Here is a 23,776-nt window from a genome sequence, read left to right as displayed (position 1 = left end):
GGTGGTAACTATATAACCAAATTATGGCGCCTGGTGGTTTAGTGGGTAATGAAGGTGCTCCAATCGGATTGAGCCGGTGTAGGTTTATATCCAAGGAGGGGTTGGGGTTTATTGCTCACGTAATGCCACCGAGAGTTGAATGAGGCTGGTCACTCATCTTAAATGTCAGGACCAACTTGCCTAGCCCCGGGCTCCTACGCTACTCATGGGGTGACAGGATTAGATGATGATGATGATGATAATTTTATCTAATTAGGATAGAGTAGTGTAGGTTCGAATAAGTTAGGTTAGGATAGATTAGATTGTATAAGTTAGATCTCAGATTCTGATGGGGGCACTCAAGGTGAGGCTGTGACAGTTCTAGATGGTTAAAATCAGGGGGCCTGGGGGGCAAAGTCCTCGTTAGGATAAGCCTGGTTTAGATAGGTTTTTAGGCCAGACCGTTGGGTTTCTGTACATTTGGACGTTTGATGCACTGACGTGTCCCGTCGGCGAGATCGTATAATCGTTGCGTCAGTAGGAAAACAGGTGAACTGGGGGCTTTCTGAAATACCCTCAAATAGGTATATATGTAATATATCACTGAGCAGCTCTGTCGAGCTCAGTGGTGTATATACTGTACACTTTTCGTTTAAACAGATAACTGTGTTGCATACAAAAATCAAATTACTTTCCTGGAGATGACAATTTGGGTTGCAGTTGCCGCGCCCTTATGTTAAAGTATGTAAACTTATATAGATAAATGAATATAGATCCATACTAATTAATCCTGAAATGTAATTTATTGGTACTACAAAACCCGCAAAAATAGTCGCTAGATAAGATATTTACAGTAATAAGGGATGTAAGATTGCCATAAACTCCACGTAAAGGTGAACTCGTATTTAAAAAATTTGAATCTAGTCCAACATTCCCATACGTTAATTTCACTGGGTTATGAACTTTATGGACAACAATATATATATATATATATATATATATATATTTTTTTTTTACCATTTAAGACAATAAAATGTTAAATAGAATGTCATTATATAAACACGCTATTGTTTTTGAAATGTAGACGACTACTACAATCCATAATTATGATAAATAACCGTCCACCGGTAAAAATAACCTGCTATCACGTAGGGTATAAAAGGCGGGCATCTGTCGTTTACGTGTCACTGACTCACTTCAGCGTTAGCGTCGACTGGTTAACACGCACAACGTTTGTGCTGCTTGCTTTGTCAAAATGGACGCTTGCCAGGAGTTCGTGCGAAGCCTCTGTGCTTCCCTTAAAGTGAAGAACGTCACTGCAAAGAATTTTAGTGACATTTGTGCAAAATACAGTGTTAAGGCCTTGGGGAGTGGGGCGCAGGGTTCCTGCCGTCTTCTGAACGGAAAAGATAAAAGCTACGTTGTTAAGAATTACAGTAACAGCGGTTTAACGGATATGGCTACAGAGGTAAGGGTTTTGAGCAAAATTAAAGATGTAAATGGTGTTCAGCAGTTGGTAGGAGTATGTGTAGAAAACCGATCTTTATTGACAAAATTCGCCGGTCAGTCTATTAACACCCAGAAAATTAACCAGCATTCGCTGATGACGGTTCTTCAACAGTTGGCCAAAATAGTTGACGAGATAAATTCCCTGGATATTTACCACAACGACCTGAAGTGTGCCAACATATGTGTGCAGCGGACTGCTGCTGGACCAAAAGTTACAGTCATCGACTTCGGTCTGGCCACCACCGCCTCCAGGCCGCTGTTGGACGAACCCATGGGTCCCCGTGAGGCCCAAAAGTATCCCTGGGTTGCCCCTGAGGTGCTGGCTGGGGAAAGCAGCTCGTCGGCTTCGGATACGTTCAGTGTGGCGTTTGTGGCCCGTACATTATTCAACGAAGCCAAGCTGACGATGCCATCTCGACTGGATAGCTGGGTTAACGATGCCCTGTCCCCTAACCCAGTGGTCAGACCCACTCTTAGTCAGCTGATTGATGTTCTATCACAGTGAAAACACTTGCTGTGTATTTTGTCTTTATTACTAACACCACTGCTAGCATGGCTCCATCAGCTGAACACAACAATGAGGTGTTAACCTAGTCATCCTGCGGTTCGAACCACCTTTACTCAGTAATTGAAAGCTCTATCTCAATAAGAACCATTCCGTAGTGTTTTAATGTTTACATTTTAACCCTAATGACTGCTAGGATGGCTGCATCAGCTGAACACAACAGTGAGAGGTTAGTCTAGTCATCCTGCGGTCTGAACCACTTTTACTCAGTTATTTAAAGTTGTACCTCAATAACAACTATTTCACAGTGTTTTGTTATTCACATTTTAACCCTTACGACTGCTAGGATGGCTCCGTAACAACACATCCTGCTGTCCGAACCTTCTTCAAAGGAACTGCCTTTCAGCAGTGAAGAAGGTTGTGCATCCCAGTGATCAGTGGGACTATACTAGACAGGTGCTCCTCTGCACTGTCTGATTGCATCCCTCCACCTCTACGACCGGCGCGTAGCACCCGTCTAGCAAGAAATTCTCATCCCTTTTCTGTCCAACTCTCTAATGCAAGAGTTAACCGTTACTCCCAGTCCTTCATTTATGCAACTGGTCAGCTTCGGAACTGTCTCCCTCTGTCTGTATTTCCTACTTCCAATGATCTACAGTCTTTTAACCGCAGTGTGTCCAGGCATCTCTAAATGAACGGATCTTGAATTTAGCTTTATTTTATTTTATTTTATTTTTTTTTTGAAGAAAAAGTTTGCAGGCTCCTGGCCTTTGGTTCCTTCCTTGCATAAAAAAAAAGAAAAAAAAAAAGGCAGGTCCACTGTTAGCGATCAGACTAGAAGTGTTCCCCTCGCAGTAATTACGTGAGCCGAATCTGCGAGGTATACCGACTCAAGCCTGGGTAACAGTCAATCCATAGTGTTCTGGTACAATAGCATACTTTTTTTTCCCCAGTGTTGACAGGTTGGTTGGTGCCAATCAAGGGTCAGTCTGAATAAATACATAATGCAGTCTGATCTGGGCTTACCCAGAGTGTTGCTGTTTTGGTGTTTTGTCCTAGTAACTGCAGGTAAGTTTTGACATTTTACTTGACTGGTTTTTAGTCAGGTGAAAAAGTCCTCTGCCAGTATCATTAATGGAATAACATCCTTTAGAGTACAAGTTAATGAAGCTTTTAAGGCCTGATAGTTACAAAGCATAAATTTTCAGTAAATTAGAGATTTAATTATAGTGACCAAAATTATACTGTATCATTAATTCATCGTTGTATAGCTACACAAATTGTTGTTTTTCTTGAAATAGTATGCCGCAGCGCAGCCAGTGACGTGGAATAAAGTTTGAAAAGATACAAGGAAAGAAGCTGCAGAAAATTTCAAGCACAGCATCACCATGATCCCATTATAATGGAATGGTTAGGATCTAAAAGTAAATAACTTCATGGTGTAACTTTCGAATGATCACCTAACCGAAGGTTACGTCTGTTCACTGCGTGAGGGGAAACGTTCATTACAGTGGCTTCCCAGTGCAGTGGGTCCATGCATCCCTTTACTCATTCAGCAGGAACTTTCATCACAGTGGCTTCCCAGTGCAGTGGGTTCATGCATCGCTTTACTCATTCAGCAGGAACTTTCATCACAGTAGCTTCCGAGTGAAGTGAATCATGTATTCATTTACTTATTCAGCAGGAACTTTCATCACAGTGGCAACCCAGTGGAATGAATGTTTTCATTTACTTATTCAGGAGAAACTTTCATCAGAATGCAGTGAATCGTGTATCCATTTACTTATTCGGGAGAAACTTCATCTGAGTCAAATAATGAGTCGTGCATCCATTCACTCAGGTTTTCAAGAGAATGTAATAAACGTCAACCAGAACACTGTTTTATTTATGTATATGTTAACTACAGAAAGTATAGTAATTGCTGAAGTATATCCTATGTTCATTAAAACTGGTCCTAATCAAAGCTGTAGAATACTGTAATAATAGTAGTATCTGTTGTATTTATATAAATGTTAGCTACAGAAGGTATAGTCATTGCTGGAGTATATTCTACGCTCATTATAACTGGTTCTATTCAAAGCTCTACAATGTAATAATAGTAATATCTTCTAGGCTAAGTACACAAGTTACACGCAGATAGCAAGTCAGTAATTGGAGGCTTCACCAAACCTGTTTCAACGGTCTGCCACCAGGTGGTCTAGCGTCGCCCAGCCTCGATTAAAAATTTTTGCGGGGTTTTAAAGACCTGTGAAATTGTACCTAATACTAAGTTTATAATAATACTGCTATTTATAGGAGAGGTGAAGTTAGTGAATGTACAGCGAGGTTGGATGGTGAGGAATTGGAAAATGTGAGTACGTTTAAGTATTTGGGTAGTGTGATGAGTAAGGATGGAGGTTTGGAGGGTGAAGTGCTTGAAAGGGTACAGCAGGGAAGAAAGGTTGCTGGTTCCTTGAAAGTATTGATAAGAAACAGGGAAGTGAGTATGGAAGTGAAAAAGCTACTATATGACAGTATTGTGATACCAACTCTAACGTACGGAAGTGAAGCATGGACATTATTGGAAGGACACAAGTCACGAGTGAGAGCAGTGGAAATGAGTTATTTAAGAGGAGCCTGTGGAGTCACGTGGAGAGACAGGCTGACGAATGAGGATATAAAGGAGCGTTGTTGTGTGGATGTGGATGTGATAGGAAGCGTTATGAGGAACACACTGAGGTGGTTTGGCCATGTGGAAAGGATGGAGGGTGAAAGACTGACGAAGAGAGTGTATGTGAGTGAGGTGGAGGGGGGAAGATGGAGGGGGAGGCCGAGGATGAGATGGAGGGATGGGGTGGAGAGGTATATGAGAGAGGGGGGTGTGAGTTGGGAGCAGGGCAGTGAAATGGCGGGGGACAGGGCGACTTGGAGGCGATTTGTTTGTGGCCACCCCAAACGGGATTGAGGCGTCTGGCAATATATATATATATATATATCTGTAAAGAAAGAATAACTAGGCTTTCAGAGAATCTTAGCTTGGGGACAAAAATAGTGTGCTGTCTATTTACATATATTTGAATAAACAGTGTGCAGTTAGTAAAAGGAGATTACCTTCAGGACTTCCGATGTGTGTGTTTGAACATGCTTTAAAGTAGTAAGCAGTTCCACTGAAAATAATGTACTGAACGATTGCTTAGTTGTTGTGTCAGCCATATTAATCCAAACAAACGGCAGTGCGGTACGACACTATAATCATAATAGAGTACGAGGAGCTGAAGTTTAAACTTACTAAACTGTGGAGTGGAGCCAGGGAAACATTTAAAAGAATTATTTGTGGTAGACTTTTGTTACTAAGATGAGCAAGACGTCCAACAGGTCCGTATTGTTAGGAAAAGTCATACGTCAGGCAGGGCGGCATATCGAAAGGTGTTGCTAAATATGCTTCTACACATCTATTTTCTTTTGTGGATACTAACGAATGACAAATATTTTAATCACTGTTATCCTGCTTTATGGATGGTTCTAGTAAAATTGCTTAGGTTTTGTCTCTATGTTATGCTTACAGAGATGAGTAAACTAACGAAAGCGGAGTTTACAAAACGACACTTATAATACATTATATATAATCAAAGGGCTCCCATATTGTAATTTCTTTGTAGCATATCTGGGTAATTTGATGAGTAAAATATGTTTTGAGGTGTTTTACTTTTTGTCAAAATTCTATCTATCTATCTACAGTATATACCTAGGCTGCTTCCCCCAAGGAAAGGGAGGTAGCCGAGACAGGACGACACACTCCCCATTTACTCATCCATTCAAACACATTAATTCGCATCTTAGCCCCAAGGGGGCTACTTTTCCAGTGCCTACCCCGCATCAGAGCTGGGCGACGGAAGCGAACCTAGTGGCAGATTTCTGAAATAGGATCTGGTGAAGTCTCTAATTGGCAACGGACTTTGTAATCATGGCCATAGTGGCATCAAAAGGAAACATACACCTTGTGTACCTGTGCCGTATGTCGTTGTGGGAAAAAGTAAAAACAAACATCAGTTTTAACAAAAACATTGCCTCTAGATACGAAAATGAACGTTACTTTGTGAGTATAATTCCAACAGGATTGAGATTCCTAATGCTAACTAGCAAAACTCAATCATTGTAGTGAAAATAGTTAACGTTAGCATTGAGAAGTACACATAAAAATTCAGACAAAGTGTCACAAGTATCGTTCAGTTATTGTCATCTGTACAGTATAGGCTGACCATAATTCAAACACCAGATAATTTTATTTAGCTGTGGCAAACCCCAAGTGCATGATAGGGGTTATAGATTTATATCAGTAGCCTGTTAACTACGTTTGGATTACCGATGTTTTTGTTCATTTATTTGTTGCGGGATGGGAATGTCAAGGGACAATTCAGCTGAAGGAAACCCCTCATTATGAACGGGTTAACTAAAGGAAGTCTGTCGTGTTTTGATAAACATTTGTCATGAGCAGAAGAAACAATAAATTGTCTTCATGTAGTAACAATAAATTGTGTAATTCGTCATATGATTCAAGGGGAGAACAGTAAAAGTCGATCTAGACGCCATAACAAACTTGCAGTTCGATGACGTACTTTTTATTCAAGCTTCAGACGATTTTATCTGACTGAGGAGAGAGATCGAAATTTGAGGGGTTAGATACAGCCTTCATTAGCAATCAATTAGAGATCTTTCGCAAGTAGCATGACATCGTCTAATGATAGCCTGATAAAAAAAAAAAAAAAAGTTCCGAATTTGAGGGTATAAAAGAAACTCAGACTAGAGAAGTTTATACTCTTTTTACTCAAACTTGGCCTAAAATCGCCGCCATCTCCCCAATACCAATGCTGAAGTAACACTACAGCATGATGCTGGTCACGAAAATGTTCTGTGAAAATGATATACCGGTAAAGCTGTAGTATTGCCCTCTTCTGCAACCGAAGTACGTTAAAAAATCCGCAAAAGGACAAAAATTTGAGCCAGGTTAGGGTAAAAAGAGTGTAGCAAACATTTGCAATCTGACTTGTAATACATTTCAGCACTTGGACCTGAAAATTTGCTGCATGCCATTTACCAGGAAGAAAATTGTCAGCCGCTTCATAGAAAATGATTTTAATGGTCATAATATTCACTGTTGTTTCAGGGAGTACTGTATATCCGTCACCTTTTTCTTGATTGCTCGTCTACAGTTAAACACCGTCTCTCAGCATCCCCTTTCCATTCCTGACTATGGCGGCCCCCACAGCTTACTAATTTCCTAGGTGACTCTACCACTGTTTCTGTTTTCAGTATTGTCACTTACTGCACTTCGCGTCATACCTCTGATAAGCCTTTAATTATTTCCCCCGCTATCTTCTGCCTTAGTGCCATATAGCCATAGTATGGCTTGATGCTAGTTCATCAGTATTCTTTCCTTTCTTCAGGGAGTAACATTTATTTGGGGCTTATATGTACTTTCCGTATATGCATATATTTCTAACTATGTGCGATGTGTGTTTTTTCTGCTGTATATACTGTATTAACTTTTCCTCATGTACAGTAGTATCGTGTTTCCTTAAGGTGTTTGACATTGTACTCAGTATGATCATTTTTTGCCCCATGTATGCGTCACTCCCTTTGCCCTCATGTGCCTTCCTGCTTGACCTTCAGCGACAACGTTCTCCAGAGTGATGGGACTTGTACTGAATGGTAAATAAAGAATATAAACAAAGAAAAATAAATAAGATGCATAGAAATGTAAACTTACCACCTCACCACAATGACATTTTGGTCCTTAATTGCTACACTGAGACGATTTCATTCAGCCAGGGAGAGTATTTTCTAAGTGGATGGCTTAGCTAATTTACAGCTTTAATGAACCCCTTCACTACTAAGTTTCCTATGATTAATAAGGGCTGGTGGTGGCCTGCCCCAAAATGAAAACAACGTCACGGGCTTTTTTGGGAAAGGGGGGGGGGCACAGACTAGAGAGCCTTTTTCCTGTGGCCCAGTAGTCTTACGGACAGTACAACATCGCCACATGTCACCACTTCGGCGCTAACAACAACCATCCATATTGAATACTTGGTAGGGTGGTTTCTTACAGGACTGGTGTACCGGTATTACTAAGGGGTGTTTTTATTTATTTTATTTTTTTAAGGAAATTCAAATCTTTGAACTGCTACCCCAGCCACTTCTCTACTGACTCTGCTACTGCCATGTTTTACAGTAGACCGATACGCGAGCCTATAGCTGCTATAATAACCACTGAATGTATGAGTTTGTTGGTGTGCAAAACTGGTTTATGGATACGTACGGTATTTCATTAAGCGTTATATTGAGTAACCCAAGTTGGGACCGATCTGGATCATAGTACAGATTCTGGATCAGGCAAACAGTTTTTGCGAAACCCAAATCAGTGGTGAGAAACCCTAACCCATTATGAAGAGTAGTTTGGATATAAGCTACGTTGCCCTTGTCGGAGACATGCGCTCCACTGAGTGCCCCTCTAGTTCTGTCTGTGGCGCATGGGTACTCAGATGTTAGTATTCCTTCACAACTAATTCATGTGTTATTCCGTAGGGGGTGCATGGGTAGGCTATGTGCAGTTCCTGGTATTCCTCAACGACCACCAGTTCACCAGGGAATGTTCAACAGGCCGGAGTTCCAAGAGAGATCCACCTGGGACACCTTTATGTTTCTCCAGTCTGAAGCCATGGGTGGGTTTGGACACTCCTTTGCCTCACTTTCCGCAAACAACGTTCCTTGTCATTATCTTCATCTTTTCTTCTTCTTCATTAGAATCATCATCGTTATTATCATCCTCATCTTCATCAACCTGTACGTCCCTTTCCACCTTAGGGTGGGGTAAGATTAGGTACCGCACAGAAAACAAGGAAGGAGAAACACGAAGTAAAGAGTACCGTCAACAACAAGCAATTAAATGTGCCAGTCACTTGACACCATTCAGACCTTAACCATATAAACATATATTAAAGATATTACTTATAGATGCACTTACACCTGCCAGATAGTCAGTGTACTATGCAGTTAATGAAGAGGTGTTACACTCTTGTTATGTTCCCCTTTGCATATCATTCACCCAATTCGACCCCCTTCCTCCCCACGCAGCCGTGAATTTCCAAATCATCATCACCATCATTTCCCCACCTATGGATAGGGTAGGGATCCAAAAAAACAAGGAAAGATAAGTACTAAAGTGGGAGAGTCATCAACAGCTTGCCCTAACACAGTGATTGTTCACAGGCAAAGTAGCCAGCAGTGGTCTGGTGTGGCACAGCAACTGGAGGTTCACGTTGAGGCAGCTGCGGAACCTGGGTGTAGGCAAGTCTAAGCTGGTGGCCATCGAGCACACACAGGCCACGCAGCTGATGCACAGATTTAATAAACAGGAAGGAAGGCATCCATATGCTCCAGAAACAGGAAGGAAGGCGTGCTTAAGCTCAAAGAACAGGAAGGAAGGCCGGCATCCGTGGTTCATGTTCTTTGTTGATGTCAGCATTATCTTTTTTATAGTTGGAGGTGAGTTTCTATGTGATGTTAGTCTCAAACTTGATAAATGTGGAAACCGTTTACAGTATATAACCTGAAACTATTTTCCCAAAATTTTATTTCATGGGCCTCCTCTGTTTTGGATGATTGCTGTAATTAAGTTTCCACACGGTGATGGCAGTGTACAGTATTAGAGTGTACTTTATTAACTCCTACACCGTATGTTGATGTGGAATTATCTAGCAGATAATGTATGGATGTGCCAAAATGATAAGCAGATGGTAAGGCCTGTGAAATGGACTCAGGATTCTGGTTGTTTGAATGATATGTCAATAGTGTGTGTGTCCCATTACACTGGGCATACTGGTTATGGTTCTTCCTCTAGCATACTTTTTTTTTTGGGGGGGGGGGGTTACCTTGAAATAGGAAAAGGAAGGAACAAATTGTAGAACCATGTACAAAGTACCCAGTGAAATGGGTCACATTTATTCGCATACTCTATCGGTCCGTTGAACACTTGGCTGTATCTCATAAGCATAAACTTGTATGTTTATTCGCAGTCATTTTAGACCGTATGCCATTTTTCATAATGGATTCAGCAGCCATAAAGAATGGTGACTAGACACCTTTTTCTTGCGTTCATATTGTTAACAGTGTAAAAAACCGTGTCTTTCCCTTTACGATTTGTTTAGCCGTTCTAGGCTGCTGTGATGACGTGTTTTTTTCCATTCTCATCAGGTTATCACAAGACTTTTCTTTAACTTATGAAGGATCTCAGGCAGTGATGGAGTTAATTAAGGCAACATATAATACCTACAGTTCGAAAAGTCTGCGCTAAGCTGAAGAAAATCACCTGTTAGTGGTAATAAGTAACCAGGACGTCATCGTCTTGTGGAAAGTTGAGAATGCAAATGTTCGTTTGCCTCAGTTCGCTATTCTATCACAGCATTCTAATTACTGTATTTCTTGTCAGGGTTTCGAAAAAATTGTGATTGCCCTCCTGTTTTTGTACAACAGTTACTTTTTCTGTTTCTGGATCCTTCCTTTCCATGACCCGTATCCAGTTTCTGAGGAAGTTACATTGCATATTAGCAACACCTTGCTATATATTATGCTATTTAAGCCATACTGATACTGACATAGTTTGCATAAACATCATACTATCAGCGTGCCATACGCAGAAGGAAATTGGTAAGGAATGAATACGAAAGATCCTGTTTATAAAGAGCAAGGTTCCATAGCCAATTGATAATGATAAATATACTACCTCTGTCTTCTCTGTCTCAAAGTCTTTCCCATCTTAGTGGCAATTAGGGTTGGGGTGATGATGATAGTTCTCTTTCCTTTGTGTTTTGTGTTTGTTACTTTATCTACCTTTCTTGAATGGAAATTAGGGTTGGGGTGATGATGATAGTTCTCTTTCCTTTGTGTTTTGTGTTTGTTACTTTATCTACCTTTCTTGAATGGAAATTAGGGTTGGGGTGATGATAATTTTCCTACCTTTGTGTTTTCTGGTGTTGTTGAAGCAGCTGAATCCCATCTCACCATACCTTTTAGATGGATATTAGATTGTTTTTTAATCCTGCTTCATTCCATCCTGAGATGGAAAAACCCATCATGATGTTTCTAATTACGGTTTTCTTACAGCTCACTGACAGGCTCTCACTTCCTACTGTGTACCATAGTGAACATCCATTCACTATTCAGTCACCAAGAAATTTGACTCTACCTCGGCTGGGTAACCGGCTGCACATTATTTTAATGTGAATTCTTCTTCACATTTCTTTTCAGAGCCAATCCGACGACTGTAAATTGGTGTGTAAACCTTGTCATGGTGCTCCTCCGTACATGATTCATCCAACTGCGTCTGTTCGTTAGTCTCACCATTTTTCAATGCTTCTTTTTATCATATCATTCCACCTTACCCTACCAGGCCTTCACCGCAATCCAACTCTGCTCTGTCTGTTCATTTAGCCTTAGTATCTTCTGTGCTCCACTCCCATACACAACGATTTACCCGATCATGCCACCTTGGCTTCCCGCGCCTCTACCCAGCCTTCAGACTCACTGGTATACTCACTCCACCACTCTCTACATGCATTCTCTCTATACGGCCATACCATCGAAATTCTCTTCAGCCCTGTCAGCAGGTTTTCTTATTTCACATCTTTCACGAATCGCATTTTTTATTTCCTGTTGACTCCTCCAGCAGACCTCCTTATCCCACATCGTTAACGAGTTATATTAGTTCTTATCCTATCCTCTTTCCAGGCCGGCGTCACTGGGTGGGATGGAATCAGGTCAGGATGGAGTAGTTTATCATCGCCACAACACTGCTTCAGGGTGTGAGCTTCGCCGTCCCGCCAGGCAACATATTCAACTTTACTCCAAAAGCCAGTGACCCCTCCTGTACACACACACAATGTGATCTTCGCCATCCCGCCAGGCAACACATTCAACTTCACTCCATAAGACTGAGAACCCTCCTGTACACACACAAGTTTGAAAGATCTATCAGCTTACCTTTCAAGATTTCCCACCTAAGGATTGAGTGAAGAAGGATCCAGAAACCAGAAAGAGATGGTAACAACATAGTAATGTGGGGTAAGACTCATTCCCACATCAATCAGGTTCCCGGAATCCTCTGTCTCACAAGCATGAGCGCGCGCACGCGCACACACACGCGCACACACACACACACACACACACACACACACACACACACACACACACACACACACGTGGACTTCACATGCACCAGCCATAAGATCGATCGGTCGACTATCACGTAAAACTAAATAATAAAAAAAGTAAATCCATGTGATACCGTAGCTACACAGTATCAGGCAGTAACATAAAACCAGAACACAGTATTTGTACAGTATCATAGAACCCTGATAACTCGAGTAGCCACAATGTCTATTTTGGAATTGGTTTACTATATTATTTGTCATGTTAAAAAATCGATTTATAGTGGCGTTCGCCTTTATATTTGGTACCCTGAGTCTGAGTTTGAAAAATGTAACTGTTTCATTCTGATGACGTATTTGTTACTACCAGAAAATATTGTTCAGCTTTGGAAGTATTTCAAGCTGGAGGAGGTACATACAACTTTCATTATCCCTTTCACGATTAGATGTATGCCCCAAGTTTAATAAAATCGTTTGTCGGTAGCTAGAATAACACCTTATTTGACAGAAGCTATTAACCCACAAGACAGGCATGAAGAACGCTAACAGCAAAACGAAAGAGGAGACAGAGAAATGCAGTACTCGTTCACTTTAAATGCCATCTTTAACAGGTTTAATATCAATCCAGGGACTGATTTTCTCCCCAGTATATTCCTGCCACCTACAGACAACTTGTGTTAACTTTGAGGATGGTTTGTTGTGACGGGGTTAGCAGCAGTCCCTAAGGTGAATAAAATAGTCTGCTGACACCAAGATTGAATTACCTCATCGGATTGAAAGGGGTATACTTCTAACACTTGCACAGAGAGAATCAAAGCCAAAAGGAAGAATAACTGAAAAAGTAAAACGCAGTACCATTTATCGGACACCAGTTTTGTATAAAAACAATTACACAAATTTAATTACTGCATAACAAATTCCAGGACCAAGAAACAGTCCACTTTTTGTACTTATTAATTTTTTAACCATTTCAGTTGTGCTATTTCTGACTTTAATAACTATATCCAGGGTTGGCATTAATTAAATCAAGTTGATTTAATCATGTAATTAAATAATTGAATATTGTGCTAAAAAATCATGATTTATTGATTTATTTTTTTGTCTAGAAGGTAACAAAAATAAAGTCTGAAGGTTTATAAAAGTTGTGTATAACTTTGTGTTGACATTCATTTATTCAGATACTTAAGCATTCAGTTTGCAGATTTTGGAGAATGGTGCCATTAGAAATAGCTGTATTGTATGACATATAAAATATTTTTACATTTGTGTAACCAAGTATGGAAATTATTTGTACATGTGAAATAATGATCCATAAATCAAAGACCAAATTCATAAGACTAGGTAGGCTATGCTTGGTCACTTAAGGCCATGTCATAATAATATCAGCTTAAGATTTTTCTGTGTGGTAATATAATCAGCTTTGGAATATGCTGTCTTGATGACCACTGGCAACTCAGCCTTAACCAGCAGTGTACAGACAGGACTTGAACTGGTATGTAGGTGGATTCTGGGCAGTGGCTTTCAGCCTGAACCATCAGTGGATAGACAGGACATGAAGTGTACAGTATTCAGTATACTGCTTTTGAAATATTAGCTTTATAATAAACATAAATAAACAAAAAAATCAAATAAATCGAATAAATAAAAAATAATTGATTTTTTTTCTATATTTTTTGATTTTAAAAAATCACAAACCTTGCATATTCACCCATCACCTCACCTGCTCTCGTAATTTCTTCCCGAGTGTTCATACAATAAAATTCGAGATAATACTGAAAGATATTGCCATTGCCAATTGAAAGAGATTCCGTTGTTCGTATTCAGATTATAATACAAAAAATAATACACTTAAAAAGTAATTTAGATTGAGTTTCTGTGCTTGTTTGTTTTTCGACGGGTCTGGTTGGTCGCACTTCAGATTCCAACAGAAATCCACCAGCATGACTGGACTTCATTTCCCTTTGTATCTACTCTCCTTTTTTAATACAGTATATCGTGGTGGAGCTTCTCCGTGTTCATACCCCTCCCCCCTCCGGCATTCTCTGGGAAAAAGGACAGATGGGGATGTAGAAATGAAGTTTCAGTGACAATTTACACCCAAGACGTTGGTAGCATTGATAAGTTCATCCATTAAAACATTATATGTTAGTCGTCTTTGTGCTTTCCCAGTAGTCCACTGCACACACCCTTGATTGCACGTCATGCTGCTGACTCATTTTCATCCCTCATTGGTTCGTAATCCTCCTCAACCACGAGTTGACGAATTTGAGGACCGACTAATATGCGTTCTTTGATCTTAGCATCACTTATATCGGGAAAATTTTCCTTGAGGTACTGGAAACTTGCTTTATGATGCTTTAGAGCTCTGGCAAACTGTTTCATTATGTGGAGTGGTGGCAAAATGATCTGCACTGGTGGTTCGTGAATAATTTTGTGGAATCTGGATGTCAGTGAATCCCGCTATGGTCATGGTGAACCTAAGTGATGTTCTGATCTTCCTTGTTTATCTCATTTACATAGAAAGCACATAAACTTGGTATAGTCAGTTTCCAACCCGTTAAGAATGGCAGCAACTTTCCACTGCGCAAACAAACTATTCATCGTACTGTATCGTTTATAAAGACTCCAACATGCTTGCATGCCTTGGCCTTGGTCACCTAATGGCGGCTGTCCACGCTGCTCGATCTCTGGCAGCCTCCCTATTCAATCCCTTATCCCTCTATGTCTATGACATCGTCCCACATCATTTTTTAATCCACCTCTCGCAACCCAATCCCCGACGTTCACACTTCTCACTTTCCGCACCCAATTGTCATTCTCCATCCTCTCCACATGCCCAAACCATCACAGTCAACCGCTCCTCATCACAACACCAATACACTCCAGTCCCATCCTTCCTCTCAGCTCTATAATGCTATCTAGAATTTAAAAAAAAAAAAATTTTCATGTCTTAAAATGACTGATTGAGCAGTTGGAATTGAAGGCACGATGTTTCCAATATGTAGCAAAACATCACAAATGCTTCAGAGAGATTCATCAATAACCAGCCTTCAGTGGCTTGGTTCATAGCTCTGTCCAAGAGCATCAAACAGTACCCTGATATTACAAAGACAAAGGTTGTTTTCCATTGAGCAGTATTGCTGCAAATCTGATGAGCGTTTCCTGAATGTTGTAATCCGTACATCTTTATCCAACAGATTCCATTCCTGCAGACGGGAGGCTTGCAGTTCGCTCAGTTGTTTAGTGAAGGTTAGATGATGAACCAAATCACTGAGTACAGGCTGGATTATGAGATGCGGTTTCTTGTCAGATTCAGGTTGTTGCTCATACGTCGGATCTTGTGATTCTGGTTCGTCAAAGCTGACCATGTCATCGCGTGGTATTTCGGATGGAGGCTGAGGGCCTGGTATATCACTGGAATGGCCAACAGGGCGAAGAGCAGACTGGAGGTTTGGATGGACAATAACCATTTTACCCTTACGGTTGCGGTCTGTAGTTTGACAAGAAAAACATCGTACACATTAGATTTGCCTTATACAGTATACCGATATAATAATGCAGTATTTTTGCAGAAAATGAAACACCTTGTAAGGAACCTGTAATTGACAAAGAGCATAAAGGGAAGAAAACTTACCTGTGATGTCTGTTAAGCAGAAGTAGCAGATGAATGGTTCATCGGCTCCTCCATACCACTGGCACACCAAATGTGAGACCAGGACCGGTGCCCTTGACCCATACCGAGAGTGAACATTGCACCTGACACAGCATATATGAGGTGCCCATCTTTTGTCCTGATCACCCACTTGGCAGCCAAAGTACAATATTCATATAGTTTCTTCACATGTGGGGTCAGTCGTCTTTTATACTGCTTCAGTGCCAGCGATGCACATACATAACTAGAAAGCATTCAGAGAGCGCATACCTCCGTCAATGCTATTACAGGATCCGTATCTCCCCTCAAATTTAATCAATCCTTTCTTGGCCCGTGGCCCACTCTTCCATAACAAGCGGTCTGGAGAACTGTTGCACTGGGTGAGTGATCTTTATTGTTCTTCGTGTTTTATTCTTTTCATTGCGTCTTCCTTTATTTTACTTTTATTTCGTTCATTCTTTTTCTTTCCTTTTCATTTTCTTCTGTATCCTGTAATCTATCTATCTATTGCCAGACGCCTCAATCCCATGTGGGGTGGCCACAGACAAATCGCCTCCATGTCGCCCTGTCCCCCGCCATTTTACTGCCCTGCTCCCAAACTCACACCCTCCTCTCATATACCTCTCCACCCCATCCCTCCATCTCATCCTCGGCCTCCCCCTCCCTCTTCCCCCCTCCACCTCACTCACATACACTCTCTTCGTCAGTCTCTCACCCTCCATCCTCTCTACATGGCCAAACCAACTCAGTGTGTTCCTCATAACGCTTCCTATCACATCCACATCCACAGCAGAACGCTCCTTTATATCCTCATTCGTCAGCCTGTCTCTCCATGTGACTCCACAGGCTTCTCTTAAATAACTCATTTCCACTGCTCTCACTCTTGACTTATGTCCTTCCAACATCGTCCAAGCTTCACTTCCATACGTTAGAGTTGGTATCACAATACTGTCATGTAGTAACTTTTTCACTTCCATACTCACTTCCCTGTTTCTTATCACTGCTTTCAAGGAAACAGCAACCTTTCTTCCCTGCTGTACCCTTTCAAGCACTTCACCTGTAGTCTATCTCTCTTTATTTTTCATTATTTCTCCTTTCGCCGTTTTCCTCTCGTTGTTTCTGATTCCTTGTTCATTTTTTCTTCCTCTTAATACATCATCACAAGCTACGATGATGGGCGAACTTGCAATTATGCTGATTATCGTACATACACTTACCTGCTGTACATCAGCATAACCGTCACCACCATCATCATTATCACCTTTACTATCTTCATAATTTCTTTACCGCCTTCACCAGTATCCAGAAAATTATCCTTACCATAATAATGTTAACCTCCATCAGCATGATCAACACTACCGCCATCACCACCATTAGGTACATTAGATCAAAGCCACAAATACATTACATAGTCACAAGCTACAAGAGAGGCAGGAAGGTAGATGAAGTAAGGTGCAGCCACCGGGCACTCCACTACAAATGTACACAGTTCACACCTTTACCAATCAGGTTTGGTTTGCCTTCCTTTCTGTCTTTCTCATTTCACGTTTTCTCTCATTCCCGCTCGCCTTGTGCTTTTGTTTAATTTTCAGTTTTCGACTTTCCCCGTTTTAATTTCATGTTCTCTCTCTCTCTCTCTCTCTCTCTCTCTCTCTCTCTCTCTCTCTCTCTCTCTCGTTATTATTGTCTCCGCGTTTTACTTCTTTTCGCCTTTTGTCTTCTTTCTTTTCCTTGTAGTCCGTCTTTATTCACCACATTACGGCCAAGGGAAGTAGGAGTCAGGATGAAGTAAGGTGGAGCTAATGAGCGTCTAACATTTGCGTCTCAAGGTCGACCCACCCAGGACTTTATTTTCATTTTTATAATTTTATTTTTTCCCTCTTCAGTTCTTTTTCCTTATATTACACTTTTGTTTTTGGTTCTTCTTTCGCCTTTTCTTCTATTCTTTCCTTCTTTTTCTGCTTTGGTTTATATTTTTCATTCCTCTCTCATTTTATCTTTTTTGGTCTCAGTTATTTTTTTTATATACTTTTGGACAATTCTTTGACGCTTTCTTTATTAGTTCATTCATTCTGTTTCCTGTCTTTTCCTTATTTTCTGGTGATTCTTCCATCTTCCCTGTTCTTTCTCTTTCTTCTATTCTTTTTCCCTTTTACAATACCGTCACAGGCTACGAAAGAAGTCGGTGGCGAGAGGAAGAAAGGTTATCATCTTTAGCACTAACTTTCTGAGTATCACCATCGTCATCAATATTATTAGAATCACTAACACCACCACAACCATCATCATCCCTATTATCACCACCAAACCACCACCATCATGATCATCATAAACACCACCACCACAATAATCAGTCCTCAGCACCACCACGACAACCATCATCATCATCATCACCATTATCATCATCACCATCAACACTACTCCCACCATCATCATTATCATCATCATTTATTGCAATACTTATTCTCATAACAATTTACCCAAACCACAATCCCCACCACCGTCATCATAACTGCCTGCACTACCGTCAGCTACATTGATCTACACCCTATATTACATTATCGTCAGCTACATTGATCTACACCCTATATTACATTATCGTCAGCTACATTGATCTACACCCTATATTACATTATCGTCAGCTACATTGATCTACACCCTATATTACATTATCGTCAGCTACATTGATCTACACCCTATATTACATTATCGTCAGCTACATTGATCTACACCCTATATTACATTATCGTCAGCTACATTGATCTACACCCTATATTACATTATCGTCAGCTACATTGATCTACACCCTATATTACATTATCGTCAGCTACATTGATCTACACCCTATATTACATTATCGTCAGCTACATTGATCTACACCCTATATTACATTATCGTCAGCTACATTGATCTACACCCTATATTACATTATCGTCAGCTACATTGATCTACACCCTATATTACATTATCGTCAGCTACATTGATCTACACCCTATATTACATTATCGTCAGCTACATTGATCTACACCCTATATTACATTATCGTCAGCTACATTGATCTACACCCTATATTACATTATCGTCAGCTACATTGATCTACACCCTATATTACATTATCGTCAGCTACATTGATCTACACCCTATATTACATTATCGTCAGCTACATTGATCTACACCCTATATTACATTATCGTCAGCTACATTGATCTACACCCTATATTACATTATCGTCAGCTACATTGATCTACACCCTATATTACATTATCGTCAGCTACATTGATCTACACCCTATATTACATTATCGTCAGCTACATTGATCTACACCCTATATTACATTATCGTCAGCTACATTGATCTACACCCTATATTACATTATCGTCAGCTACATTGATCTACACCCTATATTACATTATCGTCAGCTACATTGATCTACACCCTATATTACATTATCGTCAGCTACATTGATCTACACCCTATATTACATTATCGTCAGCTACATTGGATCTACACCCTATATTACATTATCGTCAGCTACATTGATCTACACCCTATATTACATTATCGTCAGCTACATTGATCTACACCCTATATTACATTATCGTCAGCTACATTGATCTACACCCTATATTACATTATCGTCAGCTACATTGATCTACACCCTATATTACATTATCGTCAGCTACATTGATCTACACCCTATATTACATTATCGTCAGCTACATTGATCTACACCCTATATTACATTATCGTCAGCTACATTGATCTACACCCTATATTACATTATCGTCAGCTACATTGATCTACACCCTATATTACATTATCGTCAGCTACATTGATCTACACCCTATATTACATTATCGTCAGCTACATTGATCTACACCCTATATTACATTATCGTCAGCTACATTGATCTACACCCTATATTACATTATCGTCAGCTACAAGAGAGATATTGATCAAGATGAAGTAAGGCGTAGCGGCCAGGGACTCTACTACACCTTTACCAAGTTCAAAAGTGGCTGGGTTGGGCCTCCTTTTCTGTCTTTCTTTTTCTTCCTATTTTGTCGCTGTCTCTTTACGTTTCTCATTTTCTTTCCACTATATCTTGCTCATTTTCTTTGTTCACTATGTTACAGCAACAAAAGCTACACTGGAGGTATGAGGGAAGATGTAAGGTAGAGCGGCCTGACATTGTACTGTAGGTGTACTGAGGTAACACCTGTACTGTTTATACCAGATTTTACTGCTTTGTCCCTCTCGTTATTTCCGTATTATCGTTATTTGATTTTTTCTTTACCATTACTTCCTTTTTTTTTTATTATTTCCTCTCTTTTTCTTATCGCTTTTGCTTACTTTCATTCCTTATTATTATTTTTTTAGTTTTCATCTTCTTCCTTTGCTTTGCTATTGATTATCCTTGCATTCATCACTATATTACTGCAATAAAACAACGAGAGAAACAGGAGCCAAGGTGAAGTAAGGTGAGGCGGCCAGAGTAATAAAGGTGTCGCCAGTTCAACACCACGTCATACCAGGGTTCCTTTTTTTACCTGCCGCGATCGCGAAGCTGGTATTTTTCAATTTGTCTGTCCATGATTCTGTTTGCACGATAACTTCGCGACCGCTCAGTAAATGATCGCAAAATTTTAAAGGTGTGCAGTAGGGAAATAATAGGTCACGAATTCGAAATTGGTGAAAATAGGTCAAGGTCTGTGTGTCTGTTACCACGATAACTTCGCAACCGCTCAAGATGTCATCAAAAAAATTTACAGGTGTGTAGTTGGAGTGAAAATCTCCTACGAGTTCGAAATTGGTGAAAGTAGGTCAAGGTCAAGGTCATATTCCGAGCCGCTTGGGATATGTATCGGCTTGGAGCTGGTGTGATTCCTCCCTTGGGGAAGCCTCTATTTTTTTTTTTCTTTTTTTTTTGTCAATATGTTTTGTACTTCCTTTAATATTCATTTAGTTACGTTTCATTTCACCATGCGTTCTCTCTTCGTTTCCGTCGACCTTTTTCTACTTTCTCTTCTCTTTTTCGTCTTTCTCGTTTCTTTTAGTCCCATATTCTTTTTTTCTTTTTATTTTTATTTTTAACGGACAATTTTTGGACACACGTGTTTTTTCTACTTGCATTACGTTTCAGTGATTTGTTTCTGTTCTCTTATTCTTACTACCCTTTTTCTTCTTTATTTTCTCTTGGCTACATAACGTCAAGCTACAAGAGACAGGACGCGAGATGAAGGAAGCTTATCATCTTCAGTATAACCTACATCATCATTACCATCACCATCACCACCATCATGTTTATCATTAAGGCCATCATCATCATTGTTATTTTATATACAATGTTCGATTTCTTATCAAAGCTAGACAGCACCACAGTCATCATCATCAGCACCACCATCATCATTATTATCAACATCAACACCACCACCATCATCATCATCATCATCCACAACACCTTCATCTTCACACCATCACCTCCATCAACAGCAAAACTACTGTTATCATTATCGTCATCATCATCACCATCATCATCATCACCATCACCTCCATTAACATCACCACTGCTGTCATCATCATCATCATCATCAACATAACTGCCGGCATCATCAGCAACTGCGTAGATGTAAGCATTATAATCGAGCATTACAGGTGCAAAGGGGAGCAGGAGGCGAGATGCAATAAGGTGCAGTGGCCTCGGACACTGCTACACCTTTACCTAATACAACATTTACCAATTATCCTTCATTGGCTTTATTTATACCTTTCCTGTAGCAGCCGTGGCTCAGTGGGTTAGAGCGCTCCGCTCTGACCGAAGGGTCGGAGGATCGAATCCACCCAAGGGTCAATGGTAGACATCAGGAAGGGCATCCGGTCATAAAATGCTACACGCTCCAGTCCAAAAGTCCTCTACCCAGAGGCAACGCCTTAGCCCTTCGGGGATACCAGGCGTAAAACGAAATTATTTTTTTGTAAATTTCCTGTCTCATCCTTTATTTCATGTTTCACTCCCATTTTTACTCTCATTTCAATCTTCTTTCTATCTCAGTTACTTCATCCTCTTAACTTTTCTTCAGTCCATCTGTGTGTCCGTCTGTTTCTTTCTTAATCCTTTTCATTTCATCTCTTCATTTTTCCTTTCTCTTGTTGCTCTTTCGTTTTCTTAGTGTCCTTTCTTCCTTCGCTACAGTACAGCACTAACACAACAACACAAGTAGGAGCCAAGGTACAGTAGGCTGCAGCGGCCTTCAATTCTACCAAAGGTGTCTTCAGTTCCACCCGGCATACAGGTAGGTCTACTTTATTTGTTCTTTATCTATTCCTCTTCTCTTTCTCTCGGTGTTTCCTGTTTATTCTCATTGTTTTTGTGTTTCGTTCTTTCTCCTTGTCCTTCCATTTTTCTTTCCTTTTTTCCCATTCTTTATTCGTTTGTTTGTTTGTTGTTGTTGTTGTTGTTGTTGTTGTTTTTATACCTTTTCCCCTTTTCTGTTATCCATGTATCGTCTTTTGTCTTTGTCTTTATTATTATTTCTCCTTGTATTTCCTCGTTCGTGCTATAAGTTTCTTCATTTATTTCTTTTCCCCTTCTCTTTATGGCCCTTTCCTTTCCCTAATATTTCATAAATATAAGAAAGTTAGGAGGCGGGATGAAATAAGTTTTATTTTTTTTACATTCAAAATATCCTACATCACCATCATCATCATTTCACTACTATCACGTTTATCATCACTGTGCAAATAATTATCAGTATTTTCATCAAAACTATCCAGTATTGCCGTTACCTTCATCATCATTGTCATCATCATTATCATCATCATTAGGTCTAGACACTACTGTATATTACAGCATCATAAGCTACAGGACAGGTAATAGCCGGTAATAGGCGAGAGGAAGTAAGGTGGAGCGGCCTGGCACTCTACTACAGGTGTATCGACATGAAACCTACGAGATATCGATTCCCTCCATATATTTCTGAGTTAACTCCTTATATTTTGTCTGTCTGTCTGTCTGTCTGTCTGTCTGTCTGTCTCTCACTCTCGTTTCATTTCTCTCTCTCTCCTTTACACGCTAGTTCTTTGTAATCTGATTTTCCCATTTCTTTCCTTCCACTGTAAATTTCTTTTACACTTTTTTTTTTTTTAGTTTTCATGAAATATTGTCTTTTGGCTCCCTTGGTATTTTTCTGTGTACTCTCTTTCTCCTTCTCTTACATTCCTTTTCCTTTGTATATTACAGCATCTCAGGCTACAAAAGAGGCAGGAGGGAAGAAGTAAGGTGCAGCGGCCTGCGACTCTACTACACCTGGTCCCAGTTCAAACCTGCACCGTTAACTCCACCCCTCCTTTTCTTTTCTTTTCTTTTATCTCTTAATTTTAATTTTATGCTGTCTCATTTTTTTCAATTATTTATTAATTCTTTGGTTTGTAACTCTCTCTCTCTCTCTCTTTTTACTCGTTACCTTTGCTTTCCTTAGTTTCATGTTCTTTCGTTTTCGTTAGTTTATGTTCCTTTGTTATGTTTTTGTTTCCTTCACATTCTTCTTTTTTTCCATTTTTTCCTTCTCACTCCTTCTTTCTTCCTTTCTTCGACTTTCTTGTTTCTCTGTCCACTATATTAGCACATCACAAGGTTGTAAAGGTAGGTGGGGAGATGAAGTAAGGTGGAGCGGCCTGGGACTCTACTGCAGGTGTTCCCAGTTATTATTTTTACCTTTTATAATGGGGCGCTCACCATCCACTCACTCGATGTAGTGCTGCTCTCGGATGTCTGCCCTTTCCTGTCCATCATTCTTTCCTTCCATACTCTTCTGTCTTCCTTTCCTTCATTCATTCCTTGTTCTTCTGCCTACGGGTGACTTTACACTCCCTCTTCTGTCTTTCTTTCCTTCATTCTTTCCACTTCCTTCAGCCTGTGGGTGACTACACTGAGTGACAAGCCAAATGGTT

The sequence above is a fragment of the Coenobita brevimanus genome, chromosome 26 (assembly GCF_032717465.1).
Source record: "Coenobita brevimanus isolate Jiangsu-jjx chromosome 26, ASM3271746v2, whole genome shotgun sequence".
In the NCBI taxonomy this organism is placed as follows: Eukaryota; Metazoa; Arthropoda; class Malacostraca; order Decapoda; family Coenobitidae; genus Coenobita; species Coenobita brevimanus.
This window is presented reverse-complemented; position numbering follows the sequence as displayed.